The 18,175-nt window shown below is 41.0% G+C and overlaps 1 long non-coding RNA gene across 1 annotated transcript; it reads right to left on the bottom strand.

Annotated features, from left to right (window-relative positions):
- Positions 1–11,944: 11,944 nt before the first annotated feature.
- On the bottom strand, positions 11,945–16,690 carry LOC123981437. The gene is made up of 3 exons (XR_006827766.1): positions 12,935–16,690; positions 12,298–12,433; positions 11,945–12,187 (listed from the first exon to the last, which is right to left on the bottom strand). It is a non-coding gene; the product is annotated as an uncharacterized LOC123981437 (long non-coding RNA).
- Between the last annotated feature and the right edge of the window lie 1,485 nt (positions 16,691–18,175).

Genomic DNA, 18,175 nt, shown 5'->3' with positions numbered 1-18,175 from the left:
CTCACTACATTTTCCAAGTAGCTTGCCCAACACTGGTTATTGACATACTGTGCCAGCTACTTTGTGTTGATTTGTTACTGTAGGCTGGCTAAAGCTATTTTATATTTGATAGTCAGACAGCAGGTTTGAGTCGAGGGCAGGCTATAAGATTTGTGTTTCGCAGTTCTGCTGCTGTCCGTGGTGCTTATCAAAGGCTGCAGGTTTGCAATTGCATGGAGTCGTCATATGTCTTTATGCTTGAGTGTACGCAAATGTGCTTTTTGAGGCGAAGGACACAAAAAAATATTACCACTGGGGCCAATCAACTATGTTATGCAGTTGATAAGCAGGTAAAATAGGTAAGACAGTGTAAATCTGGTGTTTCAGAGGTAAGTAAACCCCCCACCCCTAAATTAAAAGCACCACACTAAGGTTCTGCATTGATATGGGATTAATATCCTGCCTTGATTCAAAACTGAAAATAAAGTTCTGAAAGGTTGAAAGTAAGTAAAAAAAGTATTGCAAGATCGAAAACTAAGATTTGCAAGCTTGCAAAATGTAAAAAAATAACAAAATCTCTGCAAACATTATGTTGTTTCTGAGTTTCAAATTTGTCCGTGTTCTCCCAGCGTTTGTTTTCCAGGTTTGAAACCTTGTAAATGGTGATCTGAAAACTGGTGTGCAAATGTGTGAAAAAAAGTTTTGACACTCTGAAAATTGAGGTTCAAAAGGGCAAAACTTGATTACATTACATTACATTTGCACTCCTATTGCAGACTATTTTTTCAGAACTGAGTTTACAACAGCCACTTGGCGGAGATACGCCTACACAGTTGCGAGCTTGCTACTCACGTGATTTGTGGCAACGTTGTCACGCAGCTCTGCTCTGAAACTCAGACTGAAGCTTCGCAACCTTGCAACGTAAAAAAAAAAGGCCTGGAGGCAGGGCCTTCTGCTTTTGGCCAATCCTTGGCTGTCTGTTGAAGTACAGTCCAATCACAAGTCATATTTACTGGATAGAGGTATTGACAGACTGCTCCGCCAATGAATGACGCGGACAGGATACGTGTTCAGGAAGCACAGCTCCCTGGACGGGCTGGCTGTCTCGGTTCAAGCGGTGCATGGATGTGGAGAAGAAATCTGCAACGGGTAGTAGCTCAGGGCGGTTTGTTCATCAGCGCGATGTCACCTGTGGTTTTGTGTTGGGAGATGCAGTAAATAACATGTAATTTGTTAAGCTATGAGGAGAGGAAAAGTCCGCTAGCTGCTAAGATTTTATGCTGTGTAAAATGCAGGCTTAACTTACAGTAAACTATCAATGGAGACTATCAACCAGACAAATCTCGACATTTATTAAGCCAAAATGTATGCTTTTGTTAAATGTGATTATTCTAGTAAACCACTTTTATGTGTGGTAGTGGAGTCATCTTAAAGTTGACTTTACTGTAGTTAACCAGTATAATTGTTACTGTGTTGTTGTTTTTTCTTTTATGGCCTAAAGCACTGAAGACGATGAGCAGAGCATCAAGGAATTGAGTTTGCATGTGATATGACAACATCAATATTATCTGCGAATAGAATGGGCAATGCAGATTCAGACATCCAAGCAAGGTCATTTATATAGATGTGAAACAGAAGTGGCCCAAGAATATATCCCCGAGGTACTCCACAACATAGCTGTATTCTGTTGGAAGCACTGCTATTTATAGATACATATTGCTCTCTATTATTTAGGTAGTCGCTAAGCCAGTTCTGAAACAACATCCTGAAAACCATAGCAGTAAAGTCTGGAAATCAGAATTTTATAATCAACTGTATTGAAAGCCTTTGATAAGTCTAAAAATATACTATTGCAAACATGTTACTGTCCACTGCTGTGGAAATTTTGTGTATATGTTGTAACACATCCATATAATTTGAGTGTTGTGGTCGAAATACATAATGTTAGAGACACTTAATGCTCGTGTCCGCTTCTCCTTTTCGGCAGCATGACAGCTGTGTGCAATTTTAGTTTTTTAGATTCAGCATGGCATCAATGGTGTTAGTAACACACTTATAGCTTCACTTCTCATTAGTGAAGCTTGCTGGGCGTCTCTCCATCATCTGCTGAATATGCCTACAGCAGTGAGCAGGAAAGGAACAACGATGTGAGCGGTTTAAGCCAGTGGTGGAAGAAGCACTCAATTTTTATACTTAAATAAAAGTACAGATACCACACGAAAAATGTTACTCAAGTAAAAAGAAAAGTCATCCTACGGAAGAGGATTAGGGCCACATGTGATTTTTTTTTTTGAGTTCTACAATTAAAGTCAGAATTCTGAGATCAGAGTTTAAAGTCACAATTCTGAGGTTGCTTTCCCACCTACGCTGTGTTCGAAACAGGACAGCGAGGCATCGAGTGCTGTTCGAAACGGCTCGAACAATCTCTTGGCTGTTCAAAACCAATGTTAACAGAGCCGCCTTCACTTGAAAGTGATGCCTTCTGAGGCAGCTGTCTATTACGGTATCGAGGCAGCGAGGCAACTGCCTTCCGTTTCAAACACAGCCCTAGACCGTTTTGTTTTGTTCCGGAACAGATACTTTGTTACAAATCATTTTGAATATGTCAGTTGTGTTCACACCATTGTAAAGTGGTCCAATTCGCATACCCTTCCAGGGCTTTCCTTATGCCATTACGTTCCTACCTCATGCATGCAGGTCGCGATTGTCGTATTCACATATTTCCAAACAAACTGGGCTAAAACGGAAACACCCCCTTGTTTAGGAACAATGTCTCAAATCGATCCAGGTGTGAAAGCACCCTGAGATTAAATTTAGAATTCCATATATTAATGTTATCAGCTCCATCATGCCTGTTCAAACTGGCTTCCCCAGGTTTCCTTCAGTACATTTTCAAATATAAAATACTGCTTAAAATTTCTTGGCTGAATATGTGATATATATTTACTGAGATGTGCATCCACATTGCCCAGCCTATCCAGCAAATCAACATATAAATAGTCAACAGTCAATGTGAATTAATTCCTTTCTATTTTGCATTAGTTCAGGGCTGTAACTAAACCTTGACTGAGAGACCGATTACCACTGTCATGATTTCAAATGATGTGTGCCTATGAGGAGTGCCCTCATATCTGTGTCTGGACTGGTCCGCTCAAATGTTTCTTGCTGGAATGCACAAATTTCATTTCGTGCATGTGCATATGAACGCATATACACTTGCACTTGTTATCTTTTCCGAGCTACAGTTTATAAACACAATGGCCAGTCCGCGTTTATCAAACGTAAATAGCTGTGTTTCACTCTAACATTGTTCAGTCACAGTCTGACAAAAAACATAGACACAGACAGACAAGACAAGACAGACAGAGTAGAGAGATTCACTTCAGCTGCAAATTAACTTAAAATTAGGTACTGTTATCATGACATCCGACTATGTAAGGTGAGAACACAAGTTTACCTTATTGCTGTTCCCGCAGTTCACTCTCATAGAGTTTTACCACTTATCGTGCCTAGGATAGTCCCTCTTCATCCTCTCTTCAAAGTTGTAGGCTACTCATAAACACTCGCTTTCACCTTTGACTAGTGTTGTAGTCAAGACCGCCCAAACTAAGACCAAGACAAGACCCAGACAGATTGAGGTTGACAAGACCAAGACCAGTACCCCACATTACATGACACCCAATAAAATGAAAGAATAAGATAGGTAGTTCTCAAATTGATCTGAAAAATCCACATTCCCATTAAAACATCCACATACAAACACTAAGAGCTGAAATCAACGTAAGCATCTTTATTCAACACCATCATGGGGAGGGTTGACAGTCGTTAACAGTAACAACACATTTTTAATTAGCGTTATTGGTTGTATTTGAAGAAATAGGTTTTACATTCAATCAAAGTTAGGATGTTAACAAAAAATCAGACAATGCAAAAGCAATTTATTGATATTCCCAAAGTTAGGGTCTTGAAATAAAATCCCGAGTCTTAAATGTCTGAGACCGAGACAAGACCGAGTACAAATGCGGTCGAGTCCGAGACGAGACAGAGACCATCAAAAAAATAAGTCTAACCAGAAGTCAAGAGATTCAAAGAACCCGGCAATTCACATAAAAGTAAATCCAACTTTACTTTAGTTCAGCAATCGAATAGCATTGCAATAGCTTACTGTGCATTTAGGGACATTTGTCAGGTTAAACTCCCTGAACGAAAACATTTTCTTTCATTTGTTTCATCCTCTGTTTTTATTTCAACCGTTGTTGCAGCTCGACATTTTCAAGTGGAGTTTCAGAGCTTTTCTACCCTCTCATCCCACTGCCCAGAAAGGGGAAGCCTAGTTCAGCCATTTCATTTATTAAACCGCTGTTTATTATTTCTGCAGAAACAACTATTTTTCAAGTGCATCACTTAAATCAACATAACCTGAATTTTCAAATCTTCCAAATGGAAATGATATCCTATTCCTTACCCATCTAGGGTTTATGTCACTTCAATAGTTATGGACAGCATATTTACGAATGTCATGTAAGAAAACCAATTATGTTAAATCTGTGGTGCCTGCGCAACCAGTATTCCCACTCGATTACTTTTAAATGTTCTTTAAGAAGTTATGTGAAGCGGTTGCCACATTTTCTCCAAATATCCACTTTAAATGTCTGCCATGCTCGTTCCAAATGCTGTGTGTGGGCTCTGCTGGTATGATCTGCAAAAAAAACTGTGGTGCAGTGGTTAAGACACCTGCATTTGGTGAGAGAGACCCGGGTTCGAATCCTCTGTGAGACACCAATGTGTACCTGAGCAAGACACATAACCCCTTGAGGCGTGGGACCTCTGACATCTATAGCGATTGTAAGTCGCTTTGGATAAAAATGTCAGCAAAATAAACCTTACCCCAGCTGTGGCGTGCTCGTCACTGCTCCTGCCTTGCAGCTGCAAGGTTCAAGTCCACCGCTACACTTCTAACTCGGCCTTCATGTCAATCGAGGCAATCAGTGACAAAGATGATAATAATGGTATTGCAGAATTAATATTTAAATAGATGAGTGTTTAATACACACCTTTTTTTGGGAGAATTTGCTCTCATCCAACATCACAAAGACACGGCGCCTACCAATCCTCATCTTGCCTTGACGTTGTTGTTTACTGATAGTTTTAATGCACACCTATAAATGCATAGTCAGGATGGCTGGGAGACAATTATGCTACAATGTAACTGTAATTTAGCACACTGAATTCCCTGCCTACCTCTCTCAAAGTGGAGGCCATCTTTGTCAGTGTTCGACCGCTGCTGGCAATGCCATCATCCATCATGTCTACCTTCCTCAGACGCAAACACATACCGGTAACTATAGACATGTAAGGAATGTGGTTTTGTGTTCATGTTTTTCCCTGTTTAGTCTGTTTTTATAGGTTTGGTTTTGGGTTGTGTAAGTTTTATTTGATCTTGTCTTGTTTGCAGTGCTCCTGCCAAATCTCTCAGGAGGGTGCAATTGTTGCGATGATGGCTAAGGTGACCAGTTCAATGGTCTTAGTCCGCTATAACACAAGGATTGTTCATTAGGCTACATACTGTACAGTATTTGTGAACAGCTACATCTTGAAGTTCATTGTCTACAATGAATGAACAGTTCACAGTTAAGATCAACATATTTTTAGACCTTTGGATGTTGTTAGGACCCGTGAGGTCTGGGTGCTGTGTTTGTGTTGCTGTGGGTGTGTCTGTCTCTCTCCTGCAGGTGTGTACCTGTATCCTGAGCGTGACGCTGGGTGGAACTCGCAGCTGTAGCTGATCAGCGGCAATTAGTGGGCCGTATAAGCTGAGCCAGTGAAGCGCTCGCATCAGTCTGTGTGGATTTGATCTGCTGGGTGCCGTTCAAAACGTCCCGCGCTGTGAGTTCGGTGACTCTGCGGAGGCAGCCGTCGGCCCGGTTCCCCATCAGCTGGAAGCCAGTGTGGTGAGCGCGGGTGACCTCCACGTGTGATTCCCCAGTGCGGTGGGAGCCGCAGAGATCATTTTTAGTTTAAACGCTTTTTTGTTACTTTTGATTGGGAATAAATACATTAACTCGACACATGTTTTGAGTTGTCCTTGGTTTTTCCACCCGGTTATTTATTTCTTTGTTCGTCCCACACCCCTAGACAAGCCGGGGATGTAACAGATATAATGAATAATGAAAAAAAGAATGACTCTCACAATCATCTGATTTAGCTGTGACAAACCTTTTATTTAGGAACAGCAAATCCAGAATAATGCACAGTGACACTGGGCTGATGTGCTATGAATAAAACTATTTACAGTTAATCTTGCGTTGCAGCTAAGGGACCTGTCTCAAGTAAAAGGCTACAGTTATGTAATAATGTCACATATGCTGCATATGAAGATGGATCAAACATAGCTAATGTTAAATGTTTAATGGGGTACAGAGGAGCACAGTATTTCCATTCTTCACACATTACACAAGACTAATAAGGTAAGCAGAGAGTAGTAAAAAATCCACTTGTTATCCTGTAGATACACAGTATTATTAGGGTTGTGGGCTGTTACGACTTGGGATGTATGGCTGCTTGGGAGGTGTGTTCTCTCTGTGCAGGGGGCGTGGTAGCTGGCTCGGCACCTGGCTCTCCTCCACACCTGCAGCAGATCAACTCATCACCGCTGTGCTCTTAAGCTCCAACTTCCTGCAGGGCCGGTGCCAGATTGTTTTTCGCCATCTGTGGTAACAGTTGTCGGCCTACTCAGACGATTCTCGTTCTACTCGAGCCTTCGCCTTAAAGTTTGTTCCTAACTGTTTTTTGTCTCTTCATTTTTGTTTCCAGACCTCCGCTGCCTCGTGCCCCCTCGCCTCGCCAGCCACACTCCTGGATCCACAAGCTCTCTAGCTTCCCAGCCTGGCCTTCCCAACCCTTGCCTAGTTATTGTTTTTGTTCTCAAGAATAAACCCTTTTTTCACACCTTCACCGGGTCTGTGTTTGCACCTGAGTTCTACCACCACCCAACCTTAACAGTGGGCTGTATTAAAGTATCCACTATTCTCCTGTACTCTATAATCACACAGTAACAACGAGCTATGTGCTGTTCTCCCATTCTCACTCTGTATTTACACAAACATCAAGCTGTAAGGGGAAATATAAAAGGCATATTCTATTGTTTTTGGTTTATTTTCTGTGTTTCTTTCCTCCTTCATTTTACCCTCCTCTGACAAGATGCCAGTGGTGACCACATCATGCTACCTCCTCTTTCTTCTTCGGTTTCTGGCAAAAGAAAAAAACCAAAACATCAAATAATTGTTAATGGTTAAGTGCAGCTAACGTTAAATTGACTCCACCACACTTTGCTTAATAATGATCACATTTAACATAAGCATAAAATTCCGCTTAATAATAACTATCAAGATTATTAGCTTAGCCTATGGCATTTTACGGAGCATAAATTAGCCTATTGGCTAGCGGACTTTTCCTCTCCTCAAAGCTTAACAAATAACATGTATTATTTATACTGTGTCTTACTCACCGCTGGTAAAGTCGCTGCATCTCCCGCCACAACACCACGGTCGAATTTTTAGCCTGAACGTACATTTTCTACAGCAGCTGCTCGTAGTGAGAGCAACAAGCTGGAGGACTGCCGAGTCATTTTCAGGTGGCAGAAGAAAAACTGCCTTTACATGAAAGTCTATGAGAGAGATCTGGGCGAATTACAACCAGACTGAAATAGCACCAAAAGAGGCGGGAATCCCCAGAACACGACTTGACACTGATTGGACAGCGATATTCAGAGACAAACTGTCTGTCAAAAAGAGTCACAGCTAACAGTGTGGTAGAAAGTGTGAGAAAAATCCCCTGCCTTTCCTGGCTTGGCGGTGCGTCACCCGGTCGCCCTAATGATCAAGCCGCCCCTGCTTGTTTGGGGTTTTGTAGCTTAGTTTATTCTTATGTTTATCTGCATGTTTTTACCTGTTCGAGTTTTATGTCTCCATGTTTTAGTGTAGTCCTATCTCCTGTTTGGTCCTGTCTCTGTTCCCTGCCCTGATTTTGACAGGAAATTAAAACACATGATACCGACCTGCTACCTGACCTGTTTATTTCAAAAGGCTGCACTCTTGATTAATCCATGTAGTCTATCATTACTGGTTTACATAAAACTTCATCAAAAATGGCAACGGCAAAGCCCTCCTTTCACGGTAAAAAGCAGCCTACTTAGATCCTTATGTTCCTTTGTCATATGCAGCACAAACACACAACTATGTCATATTTATTTTAATCAACCCGCCCGATACCGTTAAAAATATATTTGAGTGACTTCATACACACGTACCAAAATCGCCGTTTTGCGTACAATAGACACGGCTTTTCCAATGTATGTATATGTGACACCTGAGCATGAGAACAGGCTGGATACTCATGCATATCCAGTACACCACTATCGTGCTGTGCTGCACAATGTCTTTATGGACCTTATTTAGTGTACTGGGGCACTGTATTAGTTCACAGTAAGTTCCACAGACACTCCAAAATGTGGAAATACTTCCCAGTATACTGGAAGCTGCTAAAGCTTCGAGGGGGGTTGGGGTTGACAACTCCATATTAATGACTGGATTTTTAATGGGATGCCACTGAAGTTTCTTTTGGTGTAATGACACAATATATAATCAAACACAGGACTAAATTACTGATCTTAGTAAAAAAGAGATACAAGAGTACTGTCCATATACCTAGTTTGAGATTAGAGATGTACAGGGATGTTTACTAGAAAAGCAAGCAATGATATGGATGAAAACACAAAAGGCTTGCCTTGCCCTGAAGGAAGCTGTTCTATTGTAATGTCTGTGTGTTTTTATACAACGGAGAGGCTCACCACAATATCTTGGTCCCACTTCATGATCATCCAGATCTGGTTCAGAATGTAGATGCTGAGATGTTTTTTCATTTTGGTTTGGACAAGGGCCAGGATCTGAAGTGGTTTGACTGTTTGTATTAACAGCTCTTTCAAATGACAAACATCTGGTAAATGGAGGATGTACAAATTTAAGTGGGTGTGTATTTTTTTTCTGCCAGTGGAAAAACTGCAAAAGTATCATTCGTAGATACAAAGCTGCTCTGGAAGCCTTCTGCAAGGGCAGAACTATGAAGGCAGCCTTTGAAGAGGTTGGGGTGGACAGGAATACGATTTGGAGGACAGCGCCAATCGCTGCACTAAGCATTGTAGCCCCAGAGGTCTTCCGTGCTGTTGAGCAGTGGGATGAGAAGGTAGAAAGTTCATTGAAAAATGTTGAGCTGCAATAACGGTGGAAATAAAACAGAAGATAAAACAAATGAAAGAAAATGGAACCCTTCTACCAATTGCCTTCTAAATCAGAATACGCTTTATTGCCAGGTATGTGTACACATACAATGAATTTGACTCAGGATTGTACATTGCTCACAATGTGCTTACTCATACAAATCAGACACAGGCTACAGTGTAGACAACACAAATATACACACTGCGAACAAAAAACAATATAGACAAACAGTGCAGTGAGCAGAGTGCAAAGGATGCAGGAGTAAGACGTTATTATCATTATAATGTACATGTCGGAGGTGGATGTGAGATACAGGTACACATACATGCATACATGTACACAGCGCGATGGAGCATAGTGCAAAGGATGTATATACAATATGACAATAGAACAGTATGAACAGGACTGAAATAGAGAATGGTGAATAAATAAGTGTTAGCCAGTAAACAGGTGGCTGATTAGAGTTACTGGGATATTGCACATGAATTGTTCCTGACACTGTGAGTCAGAAATCAGCTGTTCATCAGCATGTGGGAAGAAACTATTCCTGAGTCTGTTGGTTTTGGCGTACAGTGCTCTGTAGCGCCTACCAGAGGGGAGGAGCTGGAACAGGTTGTGTCCGGGGTGAGATGGATCTGCAGTGATGTTTCCTGCCCGTTTCCTGACACTGGAAATGTACAAGTCCTGAATGGAGGGCAGGTTGGCACGAATTACCTTTTCTGCAGTCCTGACTGTCCGTTGTAGTCTGCTCCTGTCCTTTTTGGTGGCAGATCCAAACCAGACAGTGATGGAGGTGCAGAGAACAGACTGGATGATGGCTGTGTAGAACTGGATCAGCAGCTCCTTAGGCAGGTTGAGCTTCCTGAGCTGACGCAGGAAGTACATCCTCTGCTGGGCCTTCTTGATGATGGTGTCCATATTGGGCTCCCACTTCAGGTCCTGGGGTATAGTGGAACCCAGAAACCTGAAGGATTCCACATTAGTGTGGATTGTTATTGTTCAGGGAGTTTAACTGAAAGTGTTTAGACCTGACAAATGTCCATAACTGTTCAGTAAGCTATTGCAATGCTAGTTCTAGTTCTAAATATTGTTAAAATAAATAATAATAATAATAATAAAAATAATTGAACTAAAGTAAAGTTGGATTTACTTTGATGTGTAAAAATATCACACTGATGTTAATAAAGTGAAGAAACTTAAAAAAAAAAAGTTTTGCTGAGCAAAACGTGTGTAACAAAAATCGATTATCTAAATGTTGATACAGACGGCCCCTTTTTTGGATGGGAAACAGCTAGAACAGCGAAAATCAATTACCAAGTACCAAGAGGTTAAAAAAAATTACTATAAGCTATTATTCCATTTTTTATCACTAATTCTAAATTGTGACTAAAGTGTATTTATAACGAGGCAGAGTCGATGGTTATAATGTACTATGGAACATGCTTGGAGATTCTTGGCGCACTGGTATAAACTGATATTACTATTAGTTATAAAACATTAAATCACAAGGTCATAATGCGTTATAAACTTTGCTATAGCGCCTAATGAATGTTTATAGTGATTATAACAATTGTTATGTCTTATGGAAGCATTACATTGTGTTATTAATATGCATAAGCCATTATAGTGATGACCTTCATAGAAAGTGTTACTGTATTTGTACTTTGATACTTTCCTTCTTGTCACCTTAAAAATATGACCAGTAGCACCCTGAAAATACCTTAAACAACCTTAACAAGCAAACTACTACCAACGCTTGTATGTCACATGTATGGAAAACTGGACTAACACTAACTAACATCAAGTCTATATTTTTGCCTAAAACCAGTAAATTATATTGGAAATTAGTAATCAAATAATTCAAGAAATATTCCAAATGTCAGATGTGGAGTGGATGAGAAAGGGCCATTTCAGATCATCTCAAGCACCGTAAATCTGCGTGGAACCCACAGTGCCTTGAAATGACACAGTTCAAGCCCTGGCTGTACCTCACAAATTATTATCAAAAATGTAAAAATCTGTGTTAAAGCTTACCAATCAATCCATCAATTAATGGATTTTTTTCCCTTCTTTTCAGGAATGTTTTGCTGTGCGTGCAAGCAGCATAAGCCAATAGCAAAAACTGTCTAGCACAAAGGGTCTTTATTGAAGTTGGAGGTTGTGTTCCGGAAAGATTACTTAGAGTGACACATCACCTCTGAGCCTCATAAACAAAGCATGGAAAAGCAGGTTGTCACTTGCATCTGGTATATTCAGATTTATCTTATGCAATTACATAAGCAATTTAGTTTTCCATATTCAACAAGGCATTCCTATGTTCATTGTATAGGTTACTCAGTAGTGCAGGAGGATTCAAGTGCCAGTATTGGCTGTTAAATATGGAATAACACATCCCACCAATTACCCAAAACTATTAAGTCTGGGTGTGTGCAAGGGGAATTGAGGAGCCTCTCCTGGAGGATATCAAGTCTTCTCAAACCATTAACCTGGAAATTAGTGATGTGCGATACCACTAAATTCCTATACGATCCAATGCCAAGTAATACCGAGGCTGGTATTGTGCTGACTGAGTGAACAATATTGAATGTTCTATTTATTTATTTATTTATTAGGACAGCACACATTAACATTACTGTAAATGTGCCTGTTACGATGGTGTGGTGTGGGGACCGAGGACCCAAACGGAGCGCTCAGATTGGCAGGTTTTATTGGGGAAAAAAAGGGGTTGAGGGACTGGAGTCGAGGGAGAAGTGATGCCGGGGAGACGCAGGCATGTGAAACCAAGGAGGCTGAGACCAGAGAACCAAGGAACACTGGGGGTTGAGGAAGAGAAGAGGCACAGGAGGACTGGGAGGACACCGTTGGGGAAGCCTGAAGGAAGTGGGCAGGTGAGCGAGCCCAGCCGACTTGACAGAGGACGAGGGTGAGTGAACCTGGGGAAAGATAAACAGAAGGACAAGGTTAGTGGCACAGGGAAGAACCAAGAGCTAGAGAAATGAGAGAAGCTACTGAGAGTTGCAGAGCTTGAGTGAACTTGCGGCACCAGGTTAGGAGCAACGACGATCAAGCAGGGATTGACTGGAGAACCGGGGTAGAAGAACAGTTGGAGATGAGGCTAATCGCTGGCAGGTGTGGCAGTCAGAGGAGGTGGCTGACGAGGTGAAGGTGCGGGTCGTTGGCTGGGCTCAGGAGTGGAGGGAGGGAGGGAGAGAGAGAGAGAGAGAAAGCACACACAGGGGAGGAGACACGGGGAGGCAGGCAGAGAACAGAGAAAACCAGGGAAAAACAGAACAACAGACAAAAAGGGAGAAAAAACCAGGACACTCACCGTCAGCTGGGCTGCCACCACAACAGTGCCAGTGTTAGCCTACTGGCTAATTTTCAACTGCAGTCCTTCAGCAAGATGTTTTGAAAACTTAAATGATCAAATATACAGTATACAAAAAGTACATCAAGACACTATAAAAACAACAACAACAACAAAACAGAACAATTCTCACAACATAAAACCACACAAAACATCCAGAAACAGTAAAACATCAGTACAGTTATGGCAGACACCATTTAGACACAGCTAGCCATGCAAATAACGCAACAACACACAACCTACTTTTGTTACAAACATGAGGACAACAATAAACAGTACACATAAAATACATCAATCATTATGTTGGTCTTACCAAGCTGTGCAAAGCTGGCCACCTGGCAATGTGCAGAGGACATGAGACATGTTAGCAGCAGGTTAAATAGTAACGACAATAAAAATAAAATGTGCAATGTACTATTTTGTTTAGAAATGTTCACGTTTGACTTTTCAAAAGCCAGGCCACAAGGCTTTGTGTGAAGGTATGGTAGGTGTTACAGATTCTTATTTCAGTTGGTAGGGTGTTCCACAATTGAGAAGCTCTTGCTGAAGGAGCTAGTCCTGAAAGGGATTACACAGTCCCCTCTTAGAGCTGATCTTGTAGTTCTGTTGGTGTAATTTTTCATCTAAATAAAAGTACCAAGTGGTGGGGAGCTTTTCTATTTAGAATCTTAAACACCAGACAGATGTTACTGTATTTCATTCAATTAAATCAAGTAAGGATTTCATATATGCCCAAAATATTACAATGGTGGTAAGTATTGGGTTTTCTATCTAACACTTTGTGATTCTGCTTGTACACAGAAAGAATGGGCTTCAGTGTTGTACATCTTGCTTGAGTCCGACTTGTCATACAATATGTTAAGTGGGGGATGATCATTGCATTCATATATAATTTTGCTGCTGTAGTTGTTAGGCGGTTTCTTATGTACCTAAAATTGGCCAGGTTGTATTTAGTTATTTGCATTACTTTCTTCACTTGTTTTTTGAAGGATTAGGTGGAGTTAAGGATAATACGAGGTATTTAACATAACAGACTACTTGGAGGATCTCTCCAGACACACATACTTTGGGATCACAGTCAGTTTTGTGAAAAACATGCAAACAGTCTTCTTAAAATTAAGAAACAGGTGTGAATCATTAAGCCATTTCTTTACATTAATCATTGCTGCACTGAGTTTAGAAGCTGCTTGTTCTTTGGTCCATGCATAGACATAAATTACAGTATCGTCTGCATACATCTGAACTTCAGACCCTGTGCAGACCGATGGTAGATTATTTATATATAAGCCGAACAGGAGAGGTCACAGGATGGATCCCTGAGGCACACCCATTTCATTACTCAGGAAGGATGATGTTTCACTACCCACCCTTACACACTGAACTCTGGCTTCAAGATAGGACTTCATCCAATTCATCACATTAGAAGAGAAATTTAAATTTGCTAGTTTACAGATAAGTATTTTATGGTTGACTGTTGACTGAAGTCTAAAAATATGACCCTGACAACACCTCCTTTATTCCTTTTGTAGCTTGATGTTTTCTAAAAGTAAGAGACAGTTTGCTGTCTCAGTGGAATGGTTAACTCGAAAACCGATTTGCATTGGATGCAGTGTATAAGGGCTACTTGAGATGTGTGGTCAGCTGTTAAGCAACACATTTCTCTGCAATTTTTGAGATGACAGGTAAAATGTTAATAGGTCTATAATTGCTCACATCAGTCGGGTGTCCTGATTAATGAACTTGTACGACAATTGTTGACTTCAAGTTCTTTGGAAACTTCTCTTCTTTAAAAGAGGCATTAATTATCTTTGTTATTGATTCATTAAATGAACCTGCGTGCCGCTTAAAGAAGAGAGTATCTAATCCAAATATATCTTTTGATTTCGAATTTTTAATAGAGTTCAGGATTGTGTTAACTTTCGATTCAGAGACGTCCATCAAGGATAGGACAGGTTGAGAGATATCTATTGGTGAAGGATGGAGAGGTTCAGTTTGATTTATGTGTACTGTCATCTTTACAGAATTCACAAAATAGGAGTTGAGCAGAGTAGCCGTTTCTGTTGCCACTTTAACCAGGGAGCCTTTGTCTTTAATCACCAGCTGCTTTGTTGTATTATTATGCCATTTCCCAGTTAGCTTTTTTAGGGAGTCCCAGATTTGTTTGTGATTTCCCTTAGCTTCACCTATCAGACTAACGAAGAAGTTTGCTTTAGCTACTCGGATGTCCTTTATTACCCTGTTCCTTAAAGAAGTGAAGATTTGTCTGTCAGTCAGTAACATAGTCTTAAGAAATGTCCGTATAGCCTTCATTAGTCTCCTTATGTCACCATTAATCCAGGGGAGAGTACATTTAGTAGTTTAGTTTAAAAATTGTTTTGTTTTGAATTGTGGATAAAAACATGCGTGTGTCAGCATCCACATTTGTACCAATTAGTATTTCATTCCAATTAATGTTCTTAATAGCATTTTCATATTCACATACATCACTCGTAGGTATTCTAAATTGGCAGGGCTTTGTATAAGTGGAAAATTTGGACCAATTTTTTAAGTTTTCTGGCTATAAGGATTAAGTTGTGATCAGACAGACCTGTGACCATGTTGAAGGATTTGGTTACTCTCTCAGGTTAGTTACTAAATATCAGATCAATTTCGGTTCTAGATCCATCCATCGTCAACCGCTTATCCTGCGTACAGTTCTAGATGAGAATATTAAAATCACCCATCATAATTACTTCCTTCTCTGAGCTGCATTCCCTAAGCCTAACATATAATTTCTCAAGATAAGCAGATTTTGCAGAGGGTGGTCTGTAGACTCCAATGAGACTTAAAGACATTTGTGGTGAAAGTGTGACATCTAGGCAGATACATTCTAGGTCATTCTCAACATTTTGAATCTGTTTACACGCTTTGTGATCTTTAATATAAAACAGAAACCCCCCACCTCTACCCTCAGCTCTCTTTCCTGAAGGCATAGCCAGGAATATGTAGAGCAGCAGAACGGGAGTTTTTATGGAGCCACGTCTCAGACAAGCACAGAAAGTCAAAGTTAGAATCAACAAGAAGATGTTAAATTTGATCACTTTTTGGAATAATACTGCGAATATTCAGGCATCCCCCTAGCAGACCTTTGGGTTTTGCTTTAGGGTCCCGCATTACTCTGGCGTTGGTAACAGTTTTCGTAATTTCTTAATTGCTGGGTTTAGACCTGTGATTTTCCGTTGCGTGTTATGCTGAGTTATATTACATTATTCATTAGAGACACAGCAAGGTTTGATTTTATTTAAGCAGCCAGTAGAAACTCCGGAAGAGTTATTGGTTGGCCAACGCTTACTGTTACCTGACCGGTCACCGGAGTTATTTTGTTGACCAGAAGATATGATGCTCGTAATTTCGAGATCAGCAGTTTGTATATTGTTTAATTAATGTTAATAATTGTTGTTTCCTTCTGGAGGAGTTTACGTAGCTTGCCATGTGGTGGAATCGCTGTTGTTTTCCCTCAAAAGTCAGCTTAGCTGTCCAGGTGTTGCCGACTCTCTCTCACCCTCCATCGCAGTGGTCATCCGGTCAGGCTGGCCCCCGGGTCTCAGTTTAGCGCCGTCTGCGGCGTTATGGACTCCAAGCCGCTCGAAGAGCAGACAGTTAATTTAGGTGGGTAATCAGATTCCGGATTTGCAGTATTGATGATGTTTGTATGTACCTGGATAGCAGGGTAGTTGCTCACCGTGATGGATTTGAAGATCGTAGGATTTTGCTTCAAGTTTAGGGCTGGACAATGAGCCCGGACATTGATTAATGTCGCCCGCTAAAAGCAGGTTAAATGCGATAATAAGTAATTCCCCTCTTTGGCGATGATATGATATTGTTTGTTGGTAGCCATGATTTCCATACCGGGCCAGATGAAAGTGCTGAGCAAAACGTTTGGACCAAATCCGAAGTGTTTTTACGCCGCATAATTGCATAATTGGGTCAGGGAGTTAAGGTTGTGCAAATATCCAGTGCCATAAAAGCTTATGATGAATGCATCAATGAGAGCTGCTGCCAAAACGATCCCTGGAGCAGTTTGTTTGCAGTGAGAACACAGCAGACCCATGCACCGGAACAAATTAATGTGTTGCCTGGCAACCGACGTCAAAAGATCACTTGTCAACATGGAGTTTCAGCAGTGTATTTTGCTAATTTGTTGCGGTGTGTTGTGGTTAATGTATCAATGTGCTGTAAATGAACAAAACAACCGGTTCCAACGTGAGTCCAGACTCTGACAAAACAATGTCCCGATGGCCATAATCAGAAGATGTGCAGCTGCATGGATTTGCCGTAGAAGGTGGATACTGTATGCTCTATATGCTGACCACATATTTCCAAGGCAACTCTTCCTCAGACATATACAGTCCCCTCCAAAAGTATTGGAACGGTAAGGCAAATCCCTTTGTTTTTGTTGTTCATTGAAGACATTTGGGTTTAAGATCAAAAGATGAGACAAGTGTTCAGAATTTCAGCTTTTATTTCCTGGTATTCACATCTAGATGTCTTAAACAACTTAGGACATATCACCGTTTTTATTAAACCACAGCATTCTAAGGTGAGCAAAAGTAATGGAACAAATAATCTTCAAGTAAATAACATTTAATATTTGGTGGCATAACCCATTCTTGCAATAACTGCCTCAAGCCTGCAAACCATCGACATCACCAAACTGTTGCATTCTGCATTTGTGATGCTATTCCAGGCTTTTACCGCAGCTTCTTTCACTTCTTGTTTGTTTCGGGGTGTTTCTCCCTTCAGTCTCCTCTTAAAGAGGTGAAATGCAGCTCTGTTGGGTTCAGGTCAGGTGATTGACTTGGCCAGTCTAAAGCCTTCCACTTTTTCCCCTGATGAAGTCCTTTGTTTTGTTGGCAGTGTGCTTTGGCTCATTGTCCTGCTGCATGATAAACTTCCTCCCCATTAGTTTCAATGCATTTCTCCGTAAACTGGCAGACAAAATGTTTCTGTCCACTTCTGAATTCATTCTGCTGCGACCATCATCAGTTCCGTCATCAATAAATATTAATGAGCCTGTTCCAGAAGCAGCCATGCAGCCCAAGCCACGACATTACCTCCACCATGCTTCACAGATGAGCTTGTATGCTTTGGATCATAAGCAGTTCCTTTCTTTCTCCACACTTTGGCCTTCCCATCACTTTGCTAGAGATTAATCTTGGTCTCATCAGTCCATCAGATCGTGTTCCAGAACTTTTGCAGCTCATCTCTGTACTTCTATCTAAATTTCACTCTGGCCCTTCTGATTCTTCCTGCTGATGAGTGGTTTGCATCTTGTGGTGTGGCCTCTATATTTCTGCTCTCTGAGTCTTCTTCCAACAGTGGATTGTGACGCCTTCACCCTGCACTGTGGAGGTCGTTGGTGATGTCACTTACTGATGTTTTGGGGGTTTTCTTCACAGCTCTTAGCAATATTTGTGCGATATTTCTGTCATCAACTACTGTTGTTTTCCTTGGCTGACCTGTTGGACGTCTGTTGCTCAGTACACCAGTAGTTTCTTTCTTTTTCAGGACATTC

The sequence above is a fragment of the Micropterus dolomieu genome, linkage group LG13, assembly GCF_021292245.1.
Source record: "Micropterus dolomieu isolate WLL.071019.BEF.003 ecotype Adirondacks linkage group LG13, ASM2129224v1, whole genome shotgun sequence".
Classification (NCBI taxonomy): Eukaryota; Metazoa; Chordata; class Actinopteri; order Centrarchiformes; family Centrarchidae; genus Micropterus; species Micropterus dolomieu.
Note: the sequence above shows the minus strand (reverse complement) of the source record. Positions and strands in the feature narration are given on the sequence as shown.